This window comes from Catharus ustulatus, chromosome 9, assembly GCF_009819885.2.
Source record: "Catharus ustulatus isolate bCatUst1 chromosome 9, bCatUst1.pri.v2, whole genome shotgun sequence".
NCBI lineage: Eukaryota > Metazoa > Chordata > Aves > Passeriformes > Turdidae > Catharus > Catharus ustulatus.
This window is the reverse complement of record NC_046229.1, coordinates 32,425,177-32,433,578: the sequence shown is the minus strand read 5'-3', so window position 1 is coordinate 32,433,578 and position 8,402 is coordinate 32,425,177. Positions and strand designations below refer to the sequence as shown.

The window sequence follows — 8,402 nt, the reverse complement described above, 5'->3', positions numbered from 1 at the left end:
CAAAGCCCACACCAAGCACTTGAGCTACAGCTGCTTTCATACCTGTGTGAGCCAGAGTGCTCCTGTCCACACTGGCTGGTTCTCCATAAAGCTGCTCTCTGCCTCCACTATGTTGTCTACAGGGAGATCAGAAAGCCAGAGCAAACTCAATCAAAAAGGCTATTTAATGAAGAACAAGCTCTGAGAAGGTGGTCAGTAGTCAGAGTAAGCTGGGGCTGGGGTATCTGCACGCTAGGCATCACTTCTCCCCAGCTCCAGTGCCATGTTGGTTTACTTACAGGGCATGGGAGAGCTCATCCAAGCCAGGGAAGGCTCTCCAGCTTCTGTGCAAGCCAGTCTCCCAAGCAGGTTAAAGCCCAGCAGAGCATCAGCTGGTCTGTGCTCGTGGAAGCTGGGACGGATGGTGTGGGGCAGCGAGAGCCTTTCCTATCTGATCCTGTGTTGTTACTTCCCTCTAACACTTCATCCCTTCCTAAAACTTTCTCACTCCCCAGTGCAGCAACCACCTTTCCCTAATGCCAGCACGACCCCTGGAGTCCCTCTGATCTGGACAGCCCTGTGCCCACCATCCCATGCAGCCCAGCACAGGTCCCAGCCGGACACACCATCCTGGGAGGAGGCCAGCAAGGACCAATCACCCACAGCAGCATAGCAGGGACATCAGGCTTTCCTCCTTCCCCCTCACAGGAGCCCATCATCACCACCAGTGGAAGGAAGCAAAATGGGCACCACCGTGAGCTGCAGTATGGACTAGATCTCTCCAAGTTTGCTGGGATTGAGATACAGCTGTGGACCTGAATGGATCCTTCTGGCCAGGGAAGACTGTGGAACAGCCTTTCCTGGGACTCCAGGCTCAACTCTGGGGCCTCTCCCACCTTCACTGAGTCCCACAGCTCCTCTGGCTGCCACTTCTGAACTGATGAGCAAATTAGCAGTTAAGTCCATTTGCAGATTTAAAAGTCAAACCCTGCCACAGGAAATTAAAAGATAATGCAAAGAATTATTTTTAAAATTTAATCTTTATTACTCTCCACTCCCAAGCTGCTAATAAAAAAAATGTGTTCCTGTCCTCATGCAGTCTCTATAAAAACAGGTTATAAAGCAGAGGAAGAAAGGGAGGCAGATGTTTTAAAATGGCATCTTTCATCCCTCTACCCTGCCTGCTGTAACCATGCATCTGCACCTGCGTGTCAGCTCCCAGCAGTTTCCAACCCAGCCACCCCCTTTACCCTGCAAGGTAATTATTCCCCATTTCCATCTGGTCCCCCTTGTCCTTCCCGTTTTACATCTCCAGGAGACCAGCAATCCCAGGTCCAGAGAGCAGTCTAGAAGGTGGCTTAATGGCACAGCCTCCTTGCTCCAGGTATCTCTGAGCCCTGTATAAACCAGGATGAATTACAGCTCATTACAGAAAGGGCAGGCACTTGGGAAGTAAACAACACAGCTATTACAGATGCCAGCAACAGCTTCACAACACCAGAGCAGGGCTGATACATGCAGGGAACCATGCCTGAGAGAGAGGTCAAGGATGCTCAGCTGCTCTCAGAAACCAGTGAAGAGGCTGAGAGGGAGGTGGCGATTGCAAGTGTTTCTTCTGAAAATGCTTCCTTCTAAGGCTGCAGCAGCTCAGTCCTTGGCTTCCTAGCTGGTGTTTGAGCCCACAGAGTCAGATATGGGGCTGCAAACAACTTCTGTGTCATGGTACCAGGAACGAGTCAACCAGGTTTTGGTAGGTCCAAGAGCCATCAAAACTGAGGAAGAGCACCTAATTCAGCACATGAGAGAGATGAAGAAGCAAGAGACAGCAAACCTAGCAGCTATGTCTGTGCTGCAGTAGAAGAAACAGCCACAGGCACAGATCTGTGTCCCACCAGCCTCTGGCCAGCCTAGGAGTGTGCCTGGCCAGGAGAAGACCCATCACCAGTGCTCCTGTCAAAGCAGTGCCCCTGGGTCTGGCAGAAACACATCCAGGCCAGGAAGGGACAAGGGGCTTCACAAAAAGAGATGAGGGACCAAGAGCTGCTGCATTTCATCACAAGCACAGCATGAAAGCTGCTCCATGCCCAGAGTTGGGGCAAAGGAGCCGGTCCAGAGCAAACCCCAGAACATGCCCAGTTGCCCATGGGAACTGCAGAGCCCAACCTCCCCATCCTCAGATGAGCAGTACAAGCACCAAGCCCACCCTCAGGCCTCCCCCAGGCAGCACACAGTGGATTTATTCCAGGTGAGGCACAAGCACAAGCATGATGAAATACAATGAATGAGAAACCCCCAGGGGAGACAGTGTCTGCAGTGCTGCTGCCCGGGACACCTGCGGTCCCCAGCACGGGCAGAAGCACAGGGGAACACCACAGCACAGCGAGGTAGGAGGTGGCTTTCCAAGAAGAGGTTGACTGTGATTGATGGTGCCATGCTGTGCTCTCACTGATGTAGAAAATTAGAGAGAGATTGCTTCAGATACCAACCCATCTGAGACACTTGTGTCCATCTCCTGAACACTGGCGCTTCTCTCGGGAGTTCTCCCTCTGGCTTGCAGGCTCATTATTCAGTGCTGAACTGGGAAAAGCAATGCTATTTTATTCTTACTTCTTTTCTCCCCCCAAAAGTACTGGATTGTATTATTCTTGGGAATGCGTAAGGTGCTGATTTCCTTGCTCAGCTACTTGAAGGAAAGTTTGATTGTCCTCAACTAGGAAAAAGTAGCCCTTCACTTTTTCTTTTCTCTTGTCAACCAAAGCCAGGAAGAGCCTTTCTAAAATATAGGAGCCCTTTTCTCAGATGGAAACAGTTTCTTTAAAAACAGTGAGTCATGCTCCACACTGAGATGGATCTGATAGCTGGTACTCTACTAATGTAGCCTTGTGCTATTGTCCTCCTGGCAGGATGGTCCCTTCTTGGCTTTCAATCCCTTTGCCATTTAACCAGTTCCTGGTTTATTGTGGCTGCTTTTGTCCTTCCACTGCTTCCCTGCCAGATGACAAAAGAGTTTTAAAACAGTCCTATAGTGGGTTTTAAAAAAAATCCACATAGGCTTCAATATGAAATGATGAAGCCAGTGGTCTAGATGAGCACAGGCTGGTGTGTCTTCAGGAGAGGTGTCACACCACAGGGCCCTTGACTTCAAACAATGCTGTCTCTCATTAGCAGGCAACCAGCTTCCTTCCAGACAGGCATAGTATCTGAGCTCGCATTCCTTTAGTCCAGTGTTTCCATGCTGGTCTAGAAATAGTAGAAGAACCTCTCCTACTTCTGCCCAATCCCAAACACGCCTTACAGTCCTGCAGCCAGTCATCTTTCTTCAAATTCCTCTAGAGCTCCAGGCACCTACACCAGCCCAGGCTCTTCCAACCAGTAAGCATGGCTAAAGGAGACTGACCAAGAGGCTGGATGTGGAGGTGACCACCTCTGGAAAGGGCAGGGAAACAGATGAGTTTCCTTCATGACTCCCAACTGAGCCCCTGGTTTCTCCTGCCAGCTCTCCATCCAGGATAGCTGACCTTGCTCCCACAGCAAAAGGGCAGGTTCCTTTTTTTTTTTTTTTTTAAGCTCTTGAGTATCTCAGGAACAGCTTCAAATTTCCTTGGTTTGAAGCCCATCACCCAACATAGATGTCCAGGTTCCTGCACTAGGGAGCCCCTCCCAAGACTCCCAAGCAGCTAAACCCAACTCCACTTGTCTCCTTTGTTGAAAGGACAATGATGTCACCAGCTGCAACCCTGCCAGTGCTCTGAGCATCCCTTGGGTCACAGGGCACAGAGGGCTGGCAACAAGAAGCAAACACCAAATTCAAGCCAAAGTCTTAAGCACTCAAGAAATTCCTATAGGAAGATGATTTGGAACAAAGCATTGCTCTTCCTCCCTCCCACACATCCACCACAGACTGACCCCAGTGCCTCCTACCAATTTTCCCAGTGGTAGTTAGTCATCTGCCCTTTGGAAGTCCCTTCTGGGGGTGCAGAATAAATCCCCACACATCCCCCCTTTCTCCATCTGTTAATGGCTTCCCTCCACCCAGGCTGAGCCTCCCCCAGCCTGAGCTAATGGTAGGAAATTAGCATTAAAATGATGGTTTGCTATTAGCGGTGCCTCAGCTCCCCATCACGCTCCAGGAACAGCAAATGACAGGCTGTGATTTCCCTGCTGCTGCCGTGCAGAAGAGAAGGAACAGCCAGAAGTGCTGAAGATATCCAAGGAAAGTTTCAGGCTCATCTCTCCCACCCCAGCAGCCCTTTTTCTTTCGCCATCCCCACCGTGCTCATCCACCGCATAGGCAATCCTACAAACAGATGGCACCTGGGCAGGAAAGCAGACAAATTGGCTCTCACCTGCAGGAGCACTAAGAGCTTTCAAAGCAGACGAGCACTCGCTCGCCAAGAGCCCCACGGGGTGGAAATGCTGGAGGAATCTGCCATCGGTCGCCTTCCTCGTGGCTCAACAGCTCTGGCTCCCTCCTTGCCTGGCTGCAGGTGTGCAGCTGGCTCCTCATGGGAGCTGGTGACAGGAGCAGGCTGTCGCTGTGTCCTGAATCGAATGGAAGAAGCAATTCAGGCTGAGCATCAATGAAGCAATACTTTTTTCCATGTCAGCACAACACTTTAGTTTGGAGGGCTTGCAGCCTGGAGTGAGAGGGTTTTCACGGGTCCCCACTGAACATCCATCTGCTTGTCAAAAAATGAGCTCAGCTCAAGCTGCCTGCTCTCTCTTCCTGCCAAAGTGGGGGTCTACCCTCCCAGAAACCTCCCCTCCTTGACCAGGTAACTGTGGCAAGAGCGTGGATAGACAGACTCACTTCATTTTCTGCCTGCCTGCTCCTCTGAGCCCACCTGGCTGTAAGCTTCTCTGTCCATAAGGGTGAGGCAAACAGCTCACCTGCATCCAGCCTGCAGAAAGCCAAGAGGCAGGAGCAGCTCAGCAAATCCATGGGTGTCAGGGCAGGCTGTCAACTCCCTTTGGGCACTTGAGTGACCCTGCAGTTACACAGCATAGAGGGTGAACTCCTCCTTGGAGAGCCCCATGGCTCTGGTCAGCTTCAGCAGGGAAAGGAGACACAGCGAGGCTGAAATGTGCAGGAACATTTGGGTGCTTTCAGGGCATCCTATGTGGAGTCATGCACAACTGCTGAAAACTTCCAAAGCTGCATTTTAAGCCCCTTAAGGGGCTGAGGTCAAACTGGTGACCAGCAAACAGGACCCGAAAGAACAGCATGAAGCTGTGTCAGGGAGGTTTAGGGTGGGTATTAGCAAAATGTACTTCATCCAGAGGGTGACTGGGCACTGGAACAGGCTCCCCAGGGCAGTGGTTGTAGCCACAAACCTGCCAGAGCTCAAGGACCATTTGGACAATGCTCTCAGACACATGGTGGGATGGTTGCGGTGTCCTGTGCAGGGACAGGATTTAGACTCGATGATCCTTGTGAATTCCAACTCAGAATACTCTATGATTATACAAAATAAAGCCCTTCCCTCTACCTCATCCTTAACTCTCTTTAAAAGTACCTGGACGAGCAAGTGTCCTCAAGTCCCAGCCGCCAATTGCATTGTCATGGGCCTAAGAGGTGGGATGCAAACGGCAGAGGGAAGGAAAAGAATAGTAGTAAAAATCAACATTAAAAAGTTTTCCCTTTCCCCAGCATTCCCATCAGCAGCTGAGACGTATGAGCAAGGAGGACTCATCTGATGATGGATGAGAGAGAACTGATCCTTGGTAAGGCAGAGCAGGAGCAGAAGGAAGCCCTGCTCCCAAAGGCGATTCTCACACTTCCTTGGAATAAGAAAAACAACCATGAGAGGCAGCAGAAGCCCTTCTCCCTGCATGTTTGGAATTCATCTCCAGCCTGTCAGTGGGGGCCACGACCCAACCGCACATTTGTATATTCACTGAGCTGTACACCCAGCTCAGGCAGACTCCTGACAGATGCAGATGAGAAAGCCATTTTTCATAAAGTGAGGGTAAAAAGGGAACAAGAAAAAACAGCAAAACAAAAAAAGGCTCAGGTATCAGCTGGAAAAGTTACAACAGCATCAGGGCTGAGAGAGAAGCAGAGTCAGATTAAACTTTTGGATCTTTAAGCACATTAAGAGGCCAGTCTCCTTCCTCTGCTTTCTACTGTGGCCTGGCAGCACCAGTTACCTTCATCCTTTTCTCCATAACCAGCTGAAAAATGAAAACTGGACCCAAAACAACACCAAGGCTTTGCTGAACTGGCCCTTGGGGACAGATGCTGGTAGAAGGGCTGCTGGAGAGGGTCAGCACAGGCACTTTTCTGCAAGATCAGCTCCTGCTCAGAGGAGGTGAGAAGCAGCCTGCAGAGAAGATGAACCATTAGCATGTAAGTCTGCCCCTCAGACCTGGACCTAGCTTAGGCCTGGCCCTAAAGAGCATAGGGGCCCCCAGGGCTCTGAAGGGACATCCCTGGCAGACCTCCTGCTGGTATACAAGCCTGCCAGCATGGCAGAGGACCACTCTGTGCAATGCTGCCATGATGGTCAACATAGCAGCTTCCAATTGCCCCAGATTATTTCAGGCAGTGACAAGGGGTTTCCCTCTGTCCCAGGTCACCATGCAGCCAAGAGGCATCAGTGACATGGAGCCATTGACCCAGAGAGCAGAAAGTGCTGCTCAGCACAGTATATGCTGTCCCCCAAGCAGCATGTGTGCCTGCCCTGTTCAGCACCAGGAGCCAGCAGGTCCCTACGCAAGCCAGGGGGAAGGGGAAAGGGAAGGAAGAATTACCCTCACGGAGGGAAAGATTTCACCTCTGCCAGTGACATTCTGCTGTTGTTACCGCCAGCCATAACATCACCCCCTTGATGTGAAATCTAAGTTGACAGTTATACAGGAAAGAAGCTGAGAGGGCAGCAAACTCTGCCCAGCCCTCTTTGTAGCCCCAAGTCTCCCGTGGCTTCGAGCCTCTGCACAGAGCAGAGCCAGCACCTCATTACTAGGTTACTAAACAAGCTCTTTTCCAGAGCCATGGAATAATATTTTATTGCAGTTATCCATCCTTCTGGGCAACTCCAAGGAGAATCTCATTTTGGTCTCTGCTGCATTCTCTTTGTTTCTGAAATGAGAAACAGATGTAGGAGCCCACACCTTCATTGCAAAACAACACATGCTGCCATAAGCTGAAGTCACCAAAACCTGAAGAGCTTCTGGTGAGAAAGTCCAGGTGCCTTCAGTCTCCCTGGAGGTGCACTGAGCCCCATTGATCCCTGGTGCCTGTGGTATTTCCAGCTGATATTCATTCTGTTTGTCCCGGGAAAAGGCAAGCACAGGGCTGGGCAGCAAGGCTTGGTGAAGGTTACTGCTGAGACCTGGTAGAAATGTCATCCAGCAACACATTTCAAGAAAGATTCATCCCCAAGCAGCCTGGCTCCATAATAAAAGTGTCACAGCAGCTGACTTGCTTCCCTCCATTCTCATTGCATACAGATTTATCCTGTCTCAGGTCTCTCTCCCCCCAAAAGCCAGCACGTGCCTTTCCTTTCAATAGGCTGGCAGTGAAACTCAGCCAGTGAGATTGTAGAAGAAAAGTGAAGGCATCATAGGGGGGAAAAATGCTCGGGAGCCATGTTTTCCTTCGTTTTGACTGCTCTCAGTTCTGAAATGGAGGAGCGCCACATGAGAGGTAACTTAACATGAGAATGATACAAAACCAGCAGACATTTGTTCTGATGTTCCAAACCAATTCCCTAGCTGCCAAGCTGTGTCACCTCCCTCTCAGGGAGTTCAAATCCCATTCTTGATAAAACCAATCCCAAAAGGCATAAATATCTCCAAGCCTTCACCCTCCCAGCCAGGGAGCCCCTTCTCAGAAGGCTGCGCAAGTGGTAGGCACCCAGGGAGAGTGGAGAGACGGGGCTCCCTCTGAGACCATGTCTCAGGGAACACTGAGAAATAGCTTACCTTCACCATAGAATGTGATGTTAATGCAGCACCACAGGCAGCCCCTGAGAGAGAACACTCTGCAGGGAATTAAAAAAAAAGAGAAAGAGATATTAATGGTCCTTCGCAAACAACTAAAAATACCCAGAATGGACAGTTTCTTTTGGAATTTTTTTTCTTTTCTTCCCTCAGCTTACATCCAAAGGAATGTGCCACACAAATTAAAATGATTTTCCTCCAACCTGCAAGATAGGAGCAGGCAAGGCATCCTTCAGCTGTGAATGAAAGAGATGGAGCCTGCCTTTGACAGGAGCACGCCAGCCCCAGGGAGGTGAGGTGGTGGGGGACAGCAGACAGAGCTGCAGGGATCCTGTTGGTAATTCCCAGTAACTGGGACAGACAGGTCTTTCCCAGGCACCCAGCTGGGGTCCAGGGTGTGTTTCATCAACATCAATAGCAGAAGTGAATCCTGGGCACCTCAACTGCCTTGCGGGGATGCAGAGAAAAAGCAAAGAGCT

The 8,402-nt window shown here is 50.5% G+C and overlaps 1 long non-coding RNA gene across 11 annotated transcripts in view; it reads right to left on the bottom strand.

Moving 5' to 3' along the window:
- Window positions 1-662: 662 nt before the first annotated feature.
- The window catches only part of LOC117000453, a 39,658-nt gene continuing 31,918 nt past the window's right edge, over window positions 663-8,402 (bottom strand). For 5 of the 11 annotated variants that reach the window (XR_004418767.1, XR_004418771.1, XR_004418768.1 and 2 more), the window contains 3 exons: window positions 4,326-7,964; window positions 2,466-2,556; window positions 663-1,765 (listed from right to left, as the gene is read on the bottom strand). This is a non-coding gene — a long non-coding RNA (uncharacterized LOC117000453). The remainder of the gene's footprint in view (window positions 1,766-2,465; window positions 2,557-4,325; window positions 7,965-8,402) is intronic. The other 6 variants (XR_004418770.1, XR_004418775.1, XR_004418777.1 and 3 more) reach the window with 6 other exon arrangements.